A 22,850-nucleotide genomic window follows, 5' to 3' on the forward strand; every position below is an offset into this window, starting at 1 on the left:
GCCCACATACCCCGCGACGACTTCCGGCCGGGTGGAGTCGGCGGACTACCCGGAGGTGCCCCCCTGCCCGGAGGCGGTGTTAGCAAGCCACCGGCGGAGGAGTCCCCGCGGCTCTCCGGAACCCGAGCGGGGCGCGCACTGCAGCGCCTTCGGACACCCGCGGCCTCCGACACCTTCTCGTTTCTTCCCGGCCGTCCATCTCTGCCATGTGCAGCGGCGCCTCGAGCCCAGCTTTTCCGCCCCCGCCCCGCAAGTTCCCCGTGGAGGTGGCCTGTGTTCGGCCAGTGGCTCGTACCCCCGTCTGCTGTCACCCCCTCAGACTCGCCCCGGCCTTTGTCTTCTGCATGCAAACCCCAGTGAGGGCCGCTGTTACCGCCCTGCATTACCGAAGTGGTTTCCGTTTGTCTAACTGCTGCCCTCCCCCCCCCCGCGGCTGCCCGCCCCCCCGCGGCTGCCCCCTAGCTCCTCTCAGCCTGTAGAAGGAGACGTTTGAGGTCATATTTGAATCCTTGTTTTAGATCAAATTCAGAAATATGTGCAAAGTTCTGGCTAAAATGCAGAATAGACAACCCGGACTCTGGTTCATATTAGTCTACAAAGTTGAAGACCACCCTGAGTAAATCTGTGACCTTTTCTGTATCTCCTTAGGCAGTCTTTCCTTATTCAGGCTTCTTGGCATCCACTAAAAGAAGGTCATGGAGCAAGTGTTGGCTAATCTCTGCTTCACACATGGAGCAAGTGTTGGCTAATCGGCTTTACACACACCCATGCAAGCCCGAGCACACCTGAGGATCTTTGAACCCCTTAGCTGCTCTGCCAGCTGCATCTTATCATCTGAATGCCACTCCAGAGAACTCTGACCATCCTATCTAAACTGTTATCCCACCCATCCTTTATCACTTCACCCATGGTTTGTTTCATCACAGATCTTTCTTTAGTCACTTGTTTATTTAGTTTTATGCTTATGGTGTATTCTCTGTTGGAAATATTTCTGAGGACTTTTGGGTTTTTTTCCTACAGAATCCATCATTCTTAAAACAGCACCTGACATAGATGGTCTCTAATAAAACATCACCGAGTAACAAATAAATCGTATGCCTCAACCCCATATTCCACCTTCAGCTGTACCGAATTTTAGCCCTGTCACAGACACTCTTAGCTCTGATTTTGCATACATTGTGTCCTTGTAACTCTTCAAATGTTCTTGTTGCTTTGCAATCCTGAGCCCCACTCCTGATTGGCTGGCTGCTCCGCTATGCTCCCAATCACCTGTACCTCTGTGTCCTAGTCCACACCCAAAAGATTAAAAACCCCTTCCTGGCAGAGAGTATTTTAAAATGCAAATCACCTGGCTTGGTGCTTGGGAGTGAAAGGTATTCTATGAAGTACCGCCCCTCTGCACCTCTTTGTTTCCATCTTGTGTTCATTTCTCTAATCCTGCCCCATGTTTAATTCTTTGTCTTACTGCCAGTGATGCCCAGTGATTCCCCTGCCTTCTGAAATACCACAGGTGGGTTTTGAGGCTGAAGACTGCTAATCCTTGTAATAATTTGCAAATCATGTTCCTGTTCTTGCCTCTTGCCGAAAGCCCAGTCTTTGTGGGATGTCAATCCAATAACAAGGACATGATTTTGAGAAAAAGGAAAAATCAGGTTTATTGCGTTGCTAGCAAAGGAGAAACAATGAACTCCTGTCCCAAAGTCCGTGATTGTGCCTATCAGCAGGAACAGGGAATTTTGTTTTGTTTTTTAAGATGTTGATGGGCCTTTATTTTATTCATTTATTTATCTGCAGTGCTGAGAATAGAACCTAGTGTCTCACACATGCTAGGCAACCCCGGGCTTTTAAGGAGGTGATTAAAAGGCTGCATTCCAAGTGTTCTCTGTTGGAGTTGTAATTCACTCATTAATTTGGAAAATAGTCATTTCTGAGATCTTCTGGTACCATCCCCAAAGTCTGGTGTGAGGATGCCCTTAGGCCTGAGCCTAAGCAACTCCATTTTAAAAACTCCACTATGAAACCTGCACTCTCACCAGGCACACCCACAGAGCCCTCCAGTGTGGCCTCAAACAAGATACTTCCCCTCACCCTGATAAACAGAGTGAAGCCCCTGGCAGGCTGTCCTTGCCCAAAGAAAAGGAAAGGTGAGAAGATCAGGGGAGACCACCAGACCAGATGTTTCTGACCCCATGGTAAATGATGTCATGGAGAAATCCAGTTGTAGCTGATAAGGATTGAAAGGGGGGTAAAAAAAAAAAAACAAATTTTGTATAAATAATAGAGCAAATTAACAGGAATTCCACCAGTTGGAACAAGAGCTGGAGAGCCTGATGAGGACCTGACATCCCATTACTTGTCATCATTTTCTGAGCCTCTGCGTGATCCTCACTCTGCCTCTCTCAAACTCTACCGCCTCAATTGGACCTTGGTGAGAGCCATAACTTCTCCCTATGACCCTCTCCTCAACTGGTTGTCCACTCCATGCCAGGAAAAGGCTGCCTTGGTTCTGGACCTGATTACCGAGGTCTGAAGTGAGTGTGCATCTGCTGGACATAAAGCCTAAGGCTTAAGACTTTTGAACTTAGCATGCAGAGGAAATGTCTGTCATTAGCCTGTCATGATTAAGTGTGTTTTGCAGTGCTTAGAATTAATCTAGAATTGTTTGCTGTGAATTGATTATGTCTATTGCAGACAATCCTAGCATTAAGGATTGTCATTTTCTTGATTAAGAATCTATACAATGAAATTGTATTGAGCAATTTGAGTGAATAAAGCATTGAAAGAGGCAGAAGTTCATGGACATTCTTTATTTCTCCCCTAGACGGCATACTTCACAATTTTGCCCCTCACAACTTCAGGATTACTTGGTTTCTATGGTGGGTGTGGACTCATGGATAGATAACTCTGCCAGGGATGGGGAAGAAAGGTAATCCTGTTCCCCCTGTGATTAGGGAGGGGAGAAGAAGAGAAAGAAACATGCTTCTTCTTCTTCTTTTTTTTTTTAGTTTTTATCCCAGCAGACACAACATCTTTGTTTGTATGTGGTGCTGACGATCAAACCTGGGCTGCACGCATGCCAAGCGAGCGCACTACCACTTGAGCCACATCCCCAGCCCAAGAAACATGCTTTTAAAAAATAATTTGCAACACTGGGGATGCTGAGAGCCATTGCCAAGTAGGAATGATGCATGGCATGACCCAGGTCATTTGCAGTGACATTGCATGTAAGGTGACCTTGCTCAAGGATCAGGGTGGATCAGGGTTTATGGCGCTCCTTGGGTTTAGGGCGGTTCCAGGTTTAAGGTGTACCCTGCTGGGAATAGGGCATATCCTGCTGCCTCAGGCGTGCCGCTCCTTGAGTTCCCCTTGAGTTCTCGTGGGATTCAGAGAGTATTTTGGGATACAGAGCTCAATGGAGGTGTGGATTTCCCCAGAACTTGTTCGTAGAGTGCCAGTGACAGTTCGAGAATAAAGAGTTGCTGTTTGAATCTACAAGGTGTGGTGGCTCGTGATTTTGTGCCCAGCCAGACTGCGGCATGGGGATTTAACTCAGTTGGTGGAGTGCTTGCCTCACATGCACAATGCCCTGGATTCAATCCCCAGCACCCCCCCCCACACACACACACAAAAAAAAAAAAAAACAATAAGTTGCAGGGGCAGAGCAGCAAGGGCTACATTCAAAGCATCAAGTGGACACTGCTAGAATGTGAACCTTCAGATACTCCAGAACCAAACCTTGATGAATAGAATCACTCAATGGGTATTTACTATTCAACCCCACCCAAGTATGGCCCTGATCTTTTCTCTTTGTCACAAGTAACAGCAATGAATTTGAAGACAACATAGTTAAGGGAAAGAAAAAACTATAAAGGAGGAAGTGCACAGGTTTGGACGCTGGACCACTTTCAAGGTCTCTCAAGGGTGAGATCAAACCTATTTTATAATCTTAATATCAACTAAAAGGACCCCCTTCCCATTGACTTGAGGAAGAACCATACAGGGCCCATTCTTCCTAATGAAAAAGTCTTACAGATCAGAATGCAGGGTCCTAGTAACCAGGCCCACCATCCTGCACTGTGAGTGCTGGTGAAGCGGTCCTGGACCTGCAAGGGCTTTTAACATCTGGCCCTGATAGCTCCACTGTGGGCCAGTAGGAGAAGAAACAAAGGCAAGGGGGTGCCTGGCACTTCCCTTAAAGCCAGGATGCAGGCGCCGTAAAGAAATACACAGCCACCATATGTGTCCCTTAGCTTTTGTGAAGCAGGAAAAACTCACCCCACTTTCCCACATTTGTGACTTCTTTCTTCTCTGTCTTGTTTTCTCCAAAGTATGATCAGTTTGAAGGTAATTCCCAGGAAAGGGTGCAGAGCTACAGACCAGATCCTGCAGTGGATTTGAGGATCCTGCTGGAGATAGAAGTGATGCTGGCTCAGATACACCTAGGGCTAGGGTTTGGATCATCCATTTTATTCTACCACTGTTTAGAAACAGCTACTCAACCTTGTATGCTCTTCCACTCTCACACCCTTAGAATGGTTTTCAGAGCTTGAACTGCAGCCTTTTCACAAAGGGGAATGTGGCTGGCATCCAGTAGGCAGAGGCCGGGGAAGCCACTAAACATCCTACAGAGCACAGACAGTTGTATACACAGAATTTACCACCCCATGTATCAATAGTGCTGAGAATGAGAAACTTTGCCTTAAAGAATCCTCAGGTGGGGACTCCTGGATGGTTCTTCTACCCCAGGCATCTTGTTTCTCCTGGTTCATCCACACCCAAAACTTCCTGACCAGCCTTCTCCAAACCTGTGCTCCTGCCAAGGAGCTCCCCACCTCCCAAAACCACCACCTGCATTAGCTTCTCCTTGTTGCCTGCTACACCCACAATAGCTCATATCTTTATCGGGGTTGTCATCTAGTTTCATTGATATTTTCCCCTTCTGGATGGACTTGGAAAAGGCTTCCAATCCATGTACATAGAGGAGAAGGGAAGTTAAACCTTCTCAATCTGGTAGGGGTTGGGGAAGGTCAATTCCTTCCACATTATCAGAGAGATCAGCTCTGGCCACAACACCTGCACTGTTACCCAAAAAGCTTGTCTGTTCAGCCATGAGCAACATCAGCCTGATAGACCCAACCTGATCTTTTATTAAAATTGGGAGCCATCTTGCCACAAAGCCATGAAAAGATAATTTTGGCTTTACTATAAATTACTGCAAATTCTGAACCTGCTTGGAATGCCTGTCCGTGTCTTGAACTCACCCATGCCTGGCTCTCTGACTAGATAGCAGCCCTCTCTGAAACTTTAGTGACACCTCATAAATATTGGCCTTCCCTAGCCAGACAACGATCCTCTCTGAGGCTCTAATGGTCCTCATAAATTCTGATGTTGGGGCCAGCAAAAAAAAAAAAAAAAAAAAAAAAAATTTGTAAACTACCATTAGTGTGATGCTTGTCAGAGTTCTGTTATCTGTAACCCCCCTTTGTGTAACTTTCTGGGCTATAAAGCTGGGCTGTAGGGAAGGTGGGGGGCTGTCTTGTTCCCACCGTTTTGGGAGGGAGAGGCAGCCCGGCCGGTCGAAATAATAAGCTTGCTTTAATTTGATTTTAATTGGAGTCAGTGGTCTTTTCTTGCGTCCTGGTCTAACAAGCCTAAGTTCCCAGGTACAAAATCCTAAAAAAGGAATGGATTAATGTCCCATTTCAAGAAGGGATTGAGAGGAAGTAAATAAGCAGTTCTGCCATTTATGTAAATGAATTTCCCAGAGAAATCAAAAGGCATTTTCTAAGACTGGATCACACATTTTAACCATGGACCTTCCCAAGGCTGACTTCATGCCCCATTCTGGTCTCTTCCCCTCAGAGATCATTCCTGATTTATTAATAAAGTGCCCCTGACTTCCCCAATCCTCGTGCTCCAATCTCCCCTCTCACTTCTATTAGACCCTCTGTTGTGCTGTCATCTTTTACTTTATGGCCTGTACTTTCCCCTTTAAAGTCAACTTGGCATTCTTGGTCATTTCTGGATCCCTGATTTCAGAATGAATAATACAGGGCACCAGCCCTCAGCTCCTCCTTTCTCTCATCCTCTGCCTCCCACATTCTCCCTTACTCTACCTTGGTCAAGGTATGAAGTATCAGTACCTTTTTTTTATTACCTCACATACAGTTTAAAGCATTTAATAATTTTACCAAGAAACTTGATTTAAAAAAATCATGAATCAAGGCCACTCCATTCCACATGTTTCTCTTGCAACTCTGGAGGAGTTCGCTGTGTAGGAAGCACATAGTACCATAGACTCTGTACAGTGGTCTGTGTCTTACAGGAGCTATTGCCTTTCTGGTCTCCCTGCCAGACTTGGGAGGGGAGGGACCCGGGTAGAGGCCACAGGGTCACCCATGGGTGCAGTTCAAGCAGGAGAGGAACAGATCTGAGATCAGCCACCTTTGTTTTCTCCACCTGGAAAGCATACCACTTAGGTAGGGCCTGACATAAAGCACTGTTAATGAAAAGGATGCTTCGGGAAATGAATATTGTTTTTATTATTGCAGGGAGGATAAAAGCAAAACAAGTTGTTGGCTTTTTCAGGATGATGCTCTTCAGCTGTTTAGGAAATGCAGGCCCTCACAGGCCAATTTAGATATCCACCCCCACCGTTGCTTTGCAGACTTTCAATGACAGAAGGATCAACAACTTTGTGAGAGAAAAGCCTGTGAGGTTTAATGCTGTTAAGAAAGCTTCATGACACTTGTTAAGGATAGTGAGGCAAACTATTCAGGGCTGAGTGTGGCAATCACCACAGGGTCTTGCAGTCGGGGGAAAGACTGGGCTTGATTTTGACTCAGCATGGACAAATAGGAATTGATAACCAAGGGGCAGGGCCAGAGGTAATAAATGGAGAAGTACCAAGAGGACTCATCAAGGATAAGGGGTTTGGGCTAAACTGACTTGATAGGACAGGCAAGGACAGCCTGTTTATCAGGATGAGGGGTGTGCCTGGTGAGACTGGAGTTTCAAACTGGAGTTTTTAAAATGGAGTTACTTAGGCTCAGGCCTAAGGCCATTTTTACTGTCCACCTCCTTAATTCACAATGTCCATGCTCAGGGGGTGCCCAAGCTGGATGCCACAAATCAATACAGAGACATCACCCATTCCGGTGGCCAAAGGCTGGACTCCACATATGTCCAAATGTCACTTCTCATTGTGGTTTGTTGTATTGTTCCATAACCACCAATAGTGACCATAGTCCAATTACATCTGGTTGAGACCCAAGTGGCGGCAATGTACCAAGGGATTGTAATTATTATTTTTTTTTTTTAGAGAGAGAGAGAGAGAATTTTTAATATTTATTTATTTTTTTTTTAGTTTTCCGTGGACACAACATCTTTGTTTGTATGTGGTGCTGAGGATCAAACCCAGGCCGCACGAATACCAGGCGAGCGCGCTACCACTTGAGCCACATCCCCAGCCCAAGGGATTGTAATTATAATATAATAAAATTCAGGTGGTATGATAGGATTGAGACATTTATAAGTTTGTCTTGCATGTAAGTCCCAATGGAATAATTCTGTTACATTATCCCAGTTGATCCTAATAGTCACTACAAGGTTGTCAAATGCTCTGAGACATACTGATTCTAAATATTACCTAAAATAAAAGAATGAGGGTGGTTCCTCTGGTTGTACATAAATAGGCATTGCAATCCCAACTTCTATTTCTTTGTATTCATAATAATACAAACTTCCATCTTGGAAAACAGAGCCTAGCTTTTCCTGAATCTACCCTGGTTCTAACCATTTCTTTAGATCAAAATTCTTATGGAGCTCCCTGAGATCTGGGTCAATGTATTGCCATAGGTTTGCACATGCATATATTGGGGAGTAAGAGAAAGAATCCTTAAAGGATTGTATTCTAATTTTATTTTTCCTGGTTTGTTCCAATATTATGTCCTTTTTAAACTTGTCTGTAAGATGTGGAAATTGACCTGGGTATGGTGATATGGGCTTTGGTCCTGCTACTGATATCAGTATTGCAGCCTGTTTAGGTATTATGCCCTGTAGTATTTCTTCTGAATAATATGCTTTATTCATAAAATGTACATATCTGAAAGAGTTGCAATTTGGAATCTTGTATCTAATGAGAAGGGATGAGTCTATGTTATTAGTTGGGTCAGGGAGACACAGGACAACTAAAGTGTGGGTAAGATTATAAAAGGAATATGGCTCAACCTTAAACTTTTGGAGAGCAATGTCAGCAGTGGCGAACCTATTATGTTCTAATAGCACTATATTATCTATATTTCCTATATTCTGACAAGATTCTATATTAAAGTGGGAGTCATAGAAATGAATAGATGGGTTATTTGACTTTTGAAAGCATCCCAAATGGGTGGTGGTTTATATGGGTATACCTCCCCCCACCCCTTTCATCCCCCCCCTCCCACCAGCATGGACACTGTTAATCAAGGGGGTGGACAGTGAAAATGGCCTTAGGCCTGAGCCTAAGCAACTCCATTTTAAAAACTCCAGTTGAAACTCCATTCTCACCAGGCACACCCAACAGATCCCTCTATGGCCTCAGACAATGTCCAGAAATGTTGGGTTCAATTATTATTTAAAATATAATCAGTAGTTTCATAAAAGGTGTACAGTTTCTGGTGGTGGACAATGAAACTGGGGTCAGGCATAGGACTATATGCTAAGGGGGAAAGATGTGAGGGTATGGGGTTAATATAACTTAGGAAATTTGAAGGAGAACTCCAATGAAGAGGGTTAGAAGCAAAGGAATAGACAGGAGGTAATTTAGGGTAGACAAGTACTTGGGAGGACAGTAGAGTACATAAAAATACACACACATATGTATTTAGAAAATTACAGGCTGTTAAAATAGTATAATTTGGAGGGTACAAAAAGAAGAAAGAAGAAAAAAGGGAAAGAAAGAGAGAGCGAAAGAAAAAAGGGAGAGGAGAAAGAGAAAAAAAGAAAAGAGATTTTTAAAAAAAGAGAGGCCTTATGCAATTCATCTATATTATATTATTCATGTGACTCAGTTCTCATAGTTCTATTTCATGTAAAGTTCTTGGTTTCACATATGCTGGGGTTATGAGGACCAGAGGATAGAAGGGTAGAGGAGGAAGAATAAGGAGGAAAATAACAACAACAACAAAAACAAAAGCTCTTAGAATTCCATTTCTTTTCTGCTTCTCTTCTCTTCCAGTTGGTGGAGTTGTCTTAACCAGTGTGAGAGGACTTGAGCCCCCCAGTATCCTCTCACTCTCCTGCCTGGAGCTTCCCAATCCTGGTCTCTCTGATTTGCTCTGGGTTTTTCTCTCTTTATTCACTAAACCCTCCCCTTCTGTGCTCATTAGGTCCCAACTTCAGGACCTCTCATCCTCAGGCTCCTGAGAAGTGTCTACTGAGGTCCTTGGCCCATATGTTGTTTGGGTTATTTCTTCCCTTGTCTTTATTTAGTTTTGAAACAATTGTTGACTTAATGAAAAGGTTTTAAAAAAAAAGTTGAGAGTCTACATAATATCTTGCATAATTAGAGTACAACCATCAAAACTAATAAAACACATTGCAGACTACTGTAGGATTATTATTAGATTAATATTACTAATTAAATTATTTGAAACTATTAGTTATCTACTTTATTCCAAGATTATAGTTTTTCCACTACCTTTTTTTCTGTTCAGGTCCAATCCAGGTTATCACATTGCAATTCACTGCTGTATATCTAGTTTCCTCCTTCCTGTAATATTATTATTGGACTTTTTTCCCTCATGATCTTGACACCATTGAAGATACCAATCAGTTTATTTGTAGAATGCATCTCATTATATTTGTTTGGTGTTTTCTCCTGATTACATTGAAGTCCTGCCTTCTGAGAAAAATACCACAGCAGTAAAGGGCCTTTTCAGTGCATCGTGTCAGGGGTGTGTGATGTTGGTGCATTTCATTGCTAATGATGTCAGCCTTAGTGGAGCTGATATTTGCCAGGATGTCAATGTAGAGTTATCATTTTCCCTTTGTAATTAAGACATATCTTGGGAGACAAACTTGGGTTATGCAAATATCCTGTTTGTTCTTAAATTTGTATTGATGAATTTTGGCATTCACATTTGGAACATGTTGTAATTGGTGTTATGTCAATCTAAGGATGGGTGTTTTAAAAATGGTTAATTATTTATGCAGTTTTAAATTTTCCTGGAAGAAAGATTTTTCCCTTCTTCTTCATTTATTAAACTGTTATACTAGTATTGATTCATGGAAGATTATTTTATTATATGGAATACAATCAATTATTAATCTTATCTGATTCACTGTTCACATTGTTCCACCAAAATCTCTTCTTTAAGACTGTGCCCTGTGACATTTGTGTTTAATAGATTTGTAACCTAATAAGTATATCTCTACAAAATGGTATTACCTCAAATTTCATATCCTAGAGAGGACCTGATTGTAATTAGCAATTTACATTCAGTCTTTTAAGGTTAAGGAGATAAATTTGGCAGGACTTAAAAAGAATTTTTAAAAGTTCCATGTTTATCTCAAATGATGACTTCTAAGTGTTTACAGAACAAACAGTGTACACACGAGCAGCTTATTAGTCACTGGTAATAAAGCCAGAATATTTTATTAATTAGTAGCTGGATTAAAATATATGTTGACTAATAAACAATTGTATGTAAAGGGAAAATATAAAAACATTCTGTCCTTGAGATGTTTAAAGAATTCTCAAATGAATTATGATGTCTGGCCCCTGCAGCCACCCAGCCCTGTCATCTTAGGGCAAGTCTGTGAGCCTGCGTCCTCATTCTGGAAATAAAAGCTTTAGGCAATGGTTTTGTTTCCTGTGCTTTTCTTGCATACTTAAAATATCCCTTAATATCCAAAATATTTAGAATACTACCTCTATTTTAGTTTTAATTTTAGTATCTGCTGATTGAATCCACAGTGCTAAATAAATTCAGTAAAACTTCAAATCCATGTTTATTTTAGGCATAATACATTGATGTTAGTGATGCTACCAATTCTATAGTCCTGCATACATAGTGAGACATCATTTGATTCTAGACAATGCCACTGCTCATAGATTATAGGGTCTTATATAATAATTTAGACCAATCTGTGTTTTTTTGGAGTTTATGCACTTGTACAATAGACACATACAGACACAGAAAACACGTGCAGACACACTTTTGTACTTTTGTTTACTGGGTTATAATGGGAATTCCTTCATTATTTCAATATTTTGTGGTGCTAGGGATTCAATCCAAGACATCATTCATGTTAGGAGACACTCTACCACTGAGTTCTACCTACACTCTTTTTTAAAAAATTATTATTTTCAGTTTTGAGACTGGGTCTTGCTAAATTGCTGAGGCTTGTTTCATATATTTTAAGAAATAAAAAATGTTAGTTATTTTATCAACTCTTTTTTTGGCCAAATTTTATTTTGAGTATGGGTCTTGTTAAATCCTTGAGGCTGGCTTCCTGCCTCACATTCCTAAGCACCTGGGCTCATAGTTGTGCATCACTGCCCTCAGCTAAAATACATTTGTTACTGCAGGTCTGCTCAGAATTTTGAGATAATAGTGCTGTTGTTCTCTCCTGAGTTTCTGTTCACAATAAGTGGTTGTTATGATGATGATTGAATTATAAACTGGAAGGAAACAGGAATGTTGACCTTAATGTGGAGACATGTGTGGAAATGTTACCAATCAGCCAATCCAGGGATTTTACCTGGATCTCTGCTGAACAGATTAGGCTGCTCCACCCACATAAAAGTGAATGAGGAAAAAATGAATTTTATGTACCCTAGCCTGAATCTCTTGTTTTCCCCTTGGATCTCCAGATTGTAGTCTCTAACAATGACTTCCCTGGGGTTTTCATGAAAGGAATGAAAAATGAGGGTTGCTTGAGTTTGTTGAAGATCTCTGCCTATTCCCATAAATAGAGAGAGAGAGGAAAAGAGGGAGGGAGGGAGGGAGGGAGAGAGGGAGAGAGAGAGAGATAGCCAGGTGAGCGCGCTACCGCTTGAGCCACATCCCCAGCCCCTGCAAATCTAATTCTTAACGTGATTGCTAGTGACTTCTTGTTAGGGATTGTAAGAGTTGTGGTTCATTGTGATTCAGTCTTTTATTCAATAGGAATCTTTGAAAATAGTGTATGGGAAGATCTGAAGGACTGAAATAACTAGACATTATGATATTAAATGTTACCTTTAATTTTCAAATGCAAATATGATCTTCAGAATTGTTGTTTGCAAGAAAAGGCTAAAAGAGATGCTTCTATGAATATTATTCTTTTATTTACATAGAGGAGACAGGTGAGACCAAAGCAAAAGATAAGTTCTTACTTGTGAGGTGAGTTGAAGAACACTTTAATGCTAAATTGTTGGAGTCATAATCTAAACACTGGAATAAATGCTTGGGAGTATTTAGGACTTTTCTAGGAAAGCCCTGGGTAACAGGATTCCTGAAATGTTCTAGTTACTGAAATTGTTCTTGTTATGTTTTCTTTTTTCCCTTGGCCTGTTGTTATTGGAAATTTTGAAAACAAAAATATGAAACTCAGTTCAGGAATAAAAATAATATTTTTTCATTAAAAATAATATGAATTCTATTTAGAAATCAGATAAAATTCTTTGGGATTTATTTCATTTATTTTCCTTGAAGAAAAGTATTGCATTTAGTTAATAGAAGACAGTTCTGAAACAACAGGAACATTGCAACACTTGCTAATGTTATAGGTTTATTATTTTCAAACTGATGTATACAGCATTTTTGTTACCATTACTGCAGTTTCCTTTGTTTCCCCAAACTAAAATCAGGCAGAAATACTGTTTGGCATGAACGAGTCTTTTATTCTTAAGCTGTAATATAAAGAAGGCAGCATGTGGGAATGGGATTCACAGGCCAGTTCCATAAGAGAGAAATACAGTTTTTGTTTGTTGTTGTTGTTTTCTTTTATTTTTTTTTTTATATCATATATAGGGCAGGCATGGTTTCTGTTGGTGCGACACACAACCAAATCAGTCAGGGTCACTCCAGTGAATTGTGTTGGCACAAAATAATCACACAGAGACAGAGAAAATACCTTTTCCTTGGGGTTCAGTGATGGCTCCTTGGCCCCAGCTCCCACAAAAGAAGCAAGAGAGGCAGACAAAAAAGAGAGCATGCCTGAAGCCCTATTTATTAAGGGGAAGGCCCACCATAAAGTTCCATCCAAATGAGGCAAGGGATGGGGTTTCATGGAGGTGTAGTCCAATCTCATTGGGTGACGCCCACTCCCAGAGCTGTAATTCCCCTGTGGAGCAGAGGTTGGGTCCACTCCTCCTGCGCTGCAAGCAGAAGCTTGTGGCATATCTCCATTGCTCAAGGGTAAGTGTCATTCTAATCTTCTTTGTGCTCAGCTCCTGTTCATGGCACCCAGACACTCATTGGTGTCATCACATGTACAGTCCACTTGGGCTCTTTTCATCATAGAAGAAGTAGTCTTCATGGGCTACCTGTCTCATTATCATATTAGGTCTCTGTTCTGTGATATAATTTTAATATACTAGTAAAGTAAATGTTATCATGGTTTATTCTAGTGACTATTTTCCACATGCCTTTATCCTCTATAAGCCTTACCACTGTTTTAGAGGAATGTACAATATTAATATGTATGCCTGTGCATCACTGATAGTCAGCTTTATAACTTTGCTTTTCTCAGTTTCTGTTTCCTGATGTTTGCTGACCCCATTGTCTTGAGGACTGAGTGTACTACCTCACTTTCTGACTCATTTCTTTTTTAGCATTTTGTTATTTTTGAAAAAACAGGGGCAGAGATAAATTTCTTCATGGATGACATTGGCTTTTCAAAAACAAAGCTAGGCTTGTTACAGGTAACATTTCAAACCTCTTGCACAAGATCAGTTCACATTTATGTCTTACTCCAATTAAATATTTTAATGGGCCTTTTGCAAATTTTTTAGTGAAATGTTTTAAATCTACTTTGTGAATGTAATATTCAGTTTTTGCTTTAAAGTATGGAGCTTCTTAACTATTGGCTTGATTTACTTAATAATTTTCATAGTTAATTTAAAATTTTGCTGAATTTAAATGTCCATTAAGGGAATGATTTGCCATTGTGAAAAATTATGTTGGAGTTTACTTTCTCAACTGACTGAAAGTGCATAACAACCAGAAATATAAAGTCTAAAATTATAAATTCAGAGAAATTTTTATGTGCTTGAGTGCTCTACTAAGCTTGTATTTGTAACAACAATGTTATACTCTCTAAAAAGAAAGAAAAATAAAAAAGGTGGCACATGATCGTGAGGATCCTGTAGACCATTCCTAAACTTAAGTTGTGTCATACTATACTTCAAGTACTACACCAGGCAAGTCTAAGGCTCCCCTGCCTTTTTCCTCCTTTATGAGATTCAAGTATCTTGTATACTCTTTAATTATCAGGAAAATATTTGGCATCTAATTTGAGCACAAGAATTCAAAATCGTCTTTCCTCCAATTATTAGTTCTAAGTGTTCTCATCACAGTGATGTGGGCTGATCATTAGAAAAGAATCGACTGCAGCACAGTTTTAAACAGACTTGATTTAAATGTATTTTCAAGTGTTTACAATCACATTTATATGGAGTATCAACTTACTACTGTTTCCCCCTCTACAGAAAGGTAGAATACGTCAAGATGTTTTCTAGTAATGACCAGGAATTTATCCCATTTTTACAAAGAAATACCACTGACATCCCTGAGATGACCTCCAGTGACCTGAAGACATTTCCTGAAGGGGCTGTGTTAAGTTTCCATAACCTCTGATATCGGGAAAAAGTGAAGAGTGGCTTTCTATTTTGGTGGAAAACAGTTGAGAAAAAATTACTATCAAATATCAAGTATGTATATGAACTTTTTAAAAGACCACTTTAATGACCTATCTCAGGCGTCACAGACTTTGCCTATTAACAATAAGTTACTGTGAGCATTTGTGTTTCAGTCTTTGTGCTGATGTATTGACACCTACTTTCATTCTTTTTGACTAAACTAGGACAAAAATTATTCCATCAGTAAAACTGACTCATGAATTGCTGACAAGATTTTTGTGTAGAAATAATGTGATTTGACCACATGCATGTTGAATAGATATCAAGCATACTGTGGGAATGTATATGTACTATGTCCTTATTGTTTAACTCAGCCTCCTCCTCTCTCTTTCTCTCAATCTTTCTTTTTTTTTTTTCCAATGTGAATTACAGATCAAACCCAGGGCTTTATGCACACTGGGCCATTGTTCTGATACTGTGCTATGCTCCTAATCCCACTTGCTTATCTCTTCCATCTAGTAGACTCCAGACTCAATAACTGTTTCCTCTACTCAAGACTTTACATTGAGTCTATGACTCAGTGGTATGCATATCAGCAAAGGAGAAGGCCATTGTTTTATGCTTTGTTAGCCTTATAAAATGTAGTAAGTATTGACGTTTTTTTAAATTTTTTAAATTTTCTATTTTTTTATTTTTTTTACTTCAAAAGACAGCAAGGATTGGTTTTATTGGTTACTTACATTTCTGGTTTAGGTATTCAAGAGAAGGTAATCATTTTTCTGGCTGAAGTGTTTCCAAATTTTCTCTTGTGTGTTGGCTTCAAACAGTCTCTGGTTTGTGAAGAGTTGCTCTCATTATATATTTGATTTGTGGTTGATAACCTGGCATCATTGACAATGGTGACAACATTTCAAACAATTTCTATTCTCCTTTCTTTTTGCTTTTCTGTGCATTGAATAAGAAAAACATAAAACAAAAGTTGACCATAAAAATTCAAGAAATTTTCCTACCTTCAAAGAATTCTATCATACTTAGTTTTTCTTCATACCCAGCATTTGAGCTTTCTCTCATCTAGGAAAGTGTGTATCCACTGTGCACTCTGTAAAATAGCCATTCATTTGAACTTTATTGGCAAGACTTTTCCAAGTGAAGATTTTTGTTTTCATTTTTGATGCTGTGCTTGGTATAATGGATGATAGAAGAAGAAAAAAAAGCTCTACCCTTGTGCTATAACCCCAGCAGTTTTTTTTTTTTTTTTTTTTTTTTTTTTTTTTTTTTTTTTTTTTTTTAGATTTTATCTTCAGACAGGGTCTTTCTAAGCTTCTCAGGCTGGTCTTAAATCATCTTGCCTTATCCCACCAATAACTGGGGCTGTACACATGTGCCCTGTGCCCTGATAAAGAGAACTTTCAATATTATAAAACTATGTTTTACAGAGATGCCATGTATCATATTAAAACATAGAAAGAATTTATAAAACACTTTGAGACTATGCTAGAGGAGCTGTGATATTTATTTCCTATCTATTCATATTTTTTCTGTTATCTTTCAACAGATATTTCTATATACAGATAAAATTTGATTGGTAAGATTATCAATAACATATACAGAGATATACAGAAAGATAAGGAATCTGTGTACACATGTATTCTTTTCTTCTCTCCTTATTAATGAGAGGAAGATGGTGACTTTGGGGTTTATTGATTTCATAGATAATTGTTACATTATTCTCAGCCTTCAACACAGGGTCATTGTTTCTGAATTTTTATGTTTCTCTCTCTTTTACATGCACCAGAAATATATATTTATGAAAACACTCTATAGGATAAGAACCACTTATAAAGTGTAAAATTTCCATTTTATAAATAAGAGATATGTTATAAAGAATTGGTCATGGAATATATACCCCGGGACTCCTGTTCTTGCAGCTGTTCCAGAATCGTTAGACTGTATGACCCGTAGTGTTAGCTCATTACAGTTTTTAAAGTAGTTTGTGATGCTTATCTTATTCCATTCTCTATCACAGAGCCATATGATGGTTTGTCTGGGAGACTTAGGTTATGGAGATACCTTTCCTTCCCCCAGGTATTAATCCACTGAGGTTGTGGAACCTGATCCCTGTTTCTTCACTAATGTAATGACAATAAACCATGAGTAATGTGTCTAAGTACAGGAAAAATCAATATAACTTGGCCAATTATGTTGCCTGTATCTCTCCATCTAAGCAGTTCTGAAGTTAGTCATAATTCCACATAGGGAACACAGGTGCTATATGGAAAAGTGATTTGGTATTTAAGTGTACCAAAAAAATCTGTATGATAATTCTATGCAGTTATATACAGGTGAACATTGAAATTGCTGGCCCATGGTAGTTGGATATGGATAACTTTTTTCATTCAGGTGTTAATTTCTCTGAATTATTAACATTTGCATGGTAAATGATCTTGAATACATATAGTCCTAGTAGCAGGGCTGAACCATTTTTTTTCTTTCTAAGGATTGAGCTTGGAGGCAAGATCTTTCTCAATCATGATGCTTACTCATTTGATGGTATGCTATTCAACTAGTTTCCTGATACTAGATATAGGAGCACATGAACATTTGTCCATAGCAGAAATTATGGAGCCCTATTATCTGTTAATACTGGTGAGTAAGAACTGTGCTTCTCTGAGAGGGAAATTTCCCCTTGTTCTTCCTGCACCTTTTCCTGTCATTTAAAACATACTTTGAGGATTCTAAACATGGGATTTGGATGCTCCATGAGGACATAGATTGCTACAGTCTAGAGAATATTCCAGCTCACCTTCTCAAATTTATCCAACCTTATTTTGCCACTATTCTAATGTAGTTAGGATAAATTTCTTTACTAATGCATTTTTAAAAGACACTTCTTTTTATTTATTTATTTATTTTATTAATATACAAGACACTCTGTTTTTTATTGGATGCTCACAACATTACAAAGCTCTTGACATATCATATTTCATACATTAGATTGAAGTGGGTTATGAACTCCCAATTTTTACCCCAAATGCAGATTGCAGAATCACGTCGGTTACACATCCACAATTTTACATAATGCCCTCCCAACAGTTACTAAAAGACACTTCTTGATAATAATAAAATCTTGAACTTTAAAACCTGTGTAACAAGAACAGTAGTTTTTCTGCCTAGTTTTCATGCTGGTGTTATATAGAACTGCCAGCTATTTAACAGTTGGATTCATTGCTCTCCAAGGTAAACATGAAGCTCCCTGAGAAGTGTTATAGTGTGTGGCATGGAGAAAGAGTGTCTTATCTGGGTCCTCCATGTATTTTGAAAAGCAGATTTTTAAGTATACTGTAAAATTCCAAAGTCCATAATACTAGGTCACTTCCTTTCTTTGTTCCTAAGAAACTCTCATATCAAATATTTCTGCTTATCTTTTCTTTATAATGGTTACTTAGTTGTAATCTCACAAGGCCCTAATGTTTGTATGCACATGGTGAATCAACAGATGAGCAGAAGGAGTTCCCTCATTTTTGCCCCATGACTCGGACTAAACAGGAGTGCTTAGGCAATCAATGCACATGTTATCTCTGCTATAATAAATATCTTTCAGTGATACATAATTAGCATAAGCTCTTGTCATAGTTTAATTCTTGCATTTCTGACTTTGTCAACTACAATGTATTGCATTGGGAAAGTAATGTCCTTGTTTATATTTCATCTAATAAATAAAATATCTTTTAATAAATATAGATGATTTCTTTGATTTATTGGATGCTTCGGCTGATTATTATGTAAGGATTTCTTTGTAGAACCTTAAAACCACAGTCATGAAACCATATTTTACTCAGAGATGGTATGTTTTAGGCTTGACTTGGTTAGGTCAAGTCTAAATGTGTGCAGACACATAACGTTGTCATTGTTTTGTTATTCTAGTGCACTTGGTATCACTTAGGACTATATCATTTAGCTGTCCCTTGTGTTCTGAGAAGTCCTTCCTGGCATCTCCATTGTGACACTTATTTCTAGTAGCTTGAATTGGGAGGATTAACCACATTTTCTGCTATATTTCATTATGTTATTCTGTTTATCAGTTCTAGACTTTGGGTCATCTAAAGCCTGCATTTTGAACTCCAAATTATTCTTAATGTCACTTTTTGGTCATTATGCCATAAAGTATACAATATAAACTATTTATATAGCATTTACATTGTAGTAAGTATTTTTAAGAAATAGATAAATGATTTGAAATATACAAGATATGATTTTAAAGCAAAAAGGGAGTACATGAGTTACATTTGTGCAAATACTATACCATTTAAAAAGAAGGGACTTGAGTAACTTCAGATTTTGTATATATGGACTGGGGTTCTGCAACCAATGCCACTTGCATACCAACAGATTACTACTTCTTAAACTTCCATTGTGTGCAGTAATAGAGAATGTTGAGGAGATGGTCTTAATCATTTGGGATCTTCTAAATAATTAAAATATATAATATAGATATAATTATGTGGTCCTTCTTTCCATACCACAAACAATGTCAGATATTCAGAGGTATACATATTCAAAGAATGAAGATTATTGTTTAGAGTAACTGGAAGGAATTTGAAGAGAATTGTTCCTAGCAGAAATGTTTAGAAAGTTGTAGGGTTCTTGAAAAGGGTCTTATCTAGAAATCATCTTAAAATCACTTGTTGGATTTTGATTCATGTATTTTTGCCTTTTGTAGGGTTTATGAATTATGTTACTGAATTCCATTCCTATTCTGCCTTGGCTCTCATGGCTTGAGTACATCAGTATCCTTCATGATGGGTATATGGTAAACTGTCTTCATTTGTTATGGTAAGTGGGTTCCCAATCTGTGACAAAATCAAAATAAAACCTGACTGGCTCATTTCCCCAGCCATGATCTGTGAATGTCCCCCATTTGGGACTCTCCTTTCAAGAGCAATGAATGAAACTCTACAGTTAATGTCAGTTAGCACATGTTCCTGAACTCATGGGGGGTTTTCCCTAGTCACCCATTGTTTGAGGAAGAGGAAAGTTGTTGAGAAATATTATAGTAACATGGAAAGATTAACTAATGATGATAAGCATGTTGTGCTTTAATTATATAAGGAAATAAATGAGAGGATGGGGGATTAGAATTTATAGTTGATATCAGAAGGAAAATTAGAAGAGAAACAACCATATAATTATATTTATAGTTGATATCAAAAGGAAAGTTAGAAGAGAAACAAAGAACCATATTGGCTTTAGTGAACTGCTCTACACCAGAATAACCTGTGTCAATACAGTTTGACTGTTTCCAGCTCCCATAATTACAACTAGATTTGAAAAAACAACAAGAAGATACTGTTACTATAAATCAGCAATATAATTGTGCTCCATTGTATAATTTTAATTATAATGTTTGAGGTATAAAATTGGGAGAGCAGAAAATAACCACAGTCTAATCTATCCAGAGTTCTCCTTTCTCAACCAATGGGAAGCAACATCACAACCCTAGGCCACTTGAATTCCAGGAAAAATAATTTTAATTACTTTGGTGTGGCAAAGACATTAAAGGGAAAGAGAATACTTTTAGAAATAATAATAATAAAGATTAAACCTGAGGACATAATTGTGATAATCCCTTGACACTATTTACCTCGCCCCCTTGTGATAATCCCTTGGAAGTATTTATCTTGCCCTGCCTCCCCTTGTGTTTTAGTCTATTCAGGACAATGAATTTTGGGGATGAAACTACTGTCCAGAACTCAATACAATTGAAAGCAGTAGCTGCTCCAACTATGTGATGTAAGTTTGCATTCAGTGTCACATTGGAATTGCTTACTATCATAGTATGATGTGGAAAGATCCCTTGGATTAGACCTGGTAAGGATACTCTCACAGTCAATAAGCTTTTCTGAGCCTATGTTTTCTCACTTGTAAAGTGAGTGTTGTACACTAGTATATGTGATCATGCTGTGTGATTCTTGTTCTCTTAACAGTAAAATATTATCTAATGTGAAAAAATAAGTTCTTTTTCAGAGCATTTGAATTTGTAATAGACTGTTTTAATGGATTTGCAAGGGTTTACAGTCTTTGAACCTGTGGATTATTGGATACTTATGAGCCCTACTCAGGTGCTTTTCTGACCTGTAACGGATACTCACTCTATCCTGCTGTGCAGCAGCTACTACCTAAGGTCCGAGCCTGATCATGGGCCTCCTGGTATCTTCCCATAACTGACTATCTGCAATGCTCATTACAGGCTTGGTACAAGAGCTGATAGAACATGATTTTGTTCAGAAGCCCTTTCTACCCTCTGATCCTGGTTTTAGAATTCCTAGCCTTTTTTGGATTGACTGTCTTGTGTGTAAGCAGAACTATAAGGAGCTTTGATCATATGGGCAGGAGCCACAGGTGACATCAGGTAAACTGAGGTTTCCCAACCAGGTGTAAATGAAATTACTCCAACAGTATTTCCTTTGAGGAGAGCAGCATTATAGATTTGAAGACAAGTGAATCTGAGGAGCCTAGGAAATTGGTTCACAGTATGACTGTGTAAACATGGCCAAGTAAGTTAAGCTTGCATCACTTCTTTTTTGAAATGTGTATAATATTTATATTTCTTTAGATTGTTTTAGGAATTAACTAAGCTGTCTGGCACAAGATGCTTAGTATATCTAGCCAAATGTTAAATATTCAATAACTGTTACCTATTATATTTGAAATGGCAACTACTGAAGATGTAGGTGACCTATAGACTTCTTTAGGAATAGCAACTATATTGAGTAAAATTTGAAAGATTCTTAGAATATAGTCATATATTTTTGTGTTGAATTTCAGATATACTGGTGAAGAACTCTTGACAAATCAGGGCATCAATCTCTTACCTTTGAGTTTATGGAAGAATCATGTGGCTTTTGCTTTCTCATAATTGTCTACCTAAAATCGTAATTTCTTAAAAGAAGTTATTAAGCTCCCCTTTAATATACTATGAGTTACTCTTACATTAATAAGAAGCACCTCAATTTATTTTAAGTATCCAATGAAGTTTTTTTGTTTCTTGTGCATGATTGCCAAACATACTGTCAAATTATTTTCAATAGAAAATAATGGAATTATACAAGAAAGAATCCAAGCAAAAAACTATTGTATATTGTCATTAGACAGTAATTGTGGACAGTAATTGTGGGGAAGAAATCCAGTTGAATTCATTGGTCAGAAAAAAAAATGAATCCTGGATACTCTTGTCTAGTTACTAATATCTCTGGAATCAGTTTTCTCATTTTCAAAATTAATATGTTGATTAGTAGCCCTTCAGTTTTAATAGATTTGCTATTACTTAATAAATAACAGATGTTAATATATTAATGCTATAATGGTAGAATGAAATCTAAAATAGGCTGAAAAAACAGAGATATATCCAGGGTAAAAAAATTATACAATTCTTAATACACCTTTATAATAAGAATAATAAGAATTTTATGCAAAAAAGATAACTCATGTATAATGGCATAATTTGGTGTGAACATACTTTATATACAGAGTTACAAAAAATTTTGCTGTGAATGGATAATTATAATGCAATGCACTCCACTATTGTCATGTATGTAAGAAATAAATAAAAAAGAAAAAAATCATGATGATAGAAAAATTATGTTTATGATAAGTCTATTAAGATTGTGGAACTTACTGTAGTTCTCTATTGGAATTATGAAGTTTCAGTAGTCTTGGTTGTGGGCTTTGAGATTTAGTAGAGGGCCAGGGATCTGTGAATATAGTTATTGTGCATTTTGGGCACATTCTGCCTCTGAAGTCACTTCACTCCCCAGATGTCTCAGTGGGATATATATGGTTGCTTCAGAATCTCCTGAGAGCTCTGTTAAGTCACAGATGTCTGGCCCTGTCTGTCCCACCACAGCAGCACCTGCAGACCTGCCTCCTTGTAGAACTTGCCAGGACTGGATTTGGCCATGTACAAGGTCCATTAGCTCTTAAAGCTTTAGATTTATAGTCTAATGACCCTTGGATATGGGTCCAC

This window comes from Spermophilus citellus, assembly GCF_964194105.1.
Source record: "Spermophilus citellus genome assembly, chromosome: 13".
Taxonomy (NCBI): domain Eukaryota; kingdom Metazoa; phylum Chordata; class Mammalia; order Rodentia; family Sciuridae; genus Spermophilus; species Spermophilus citellus.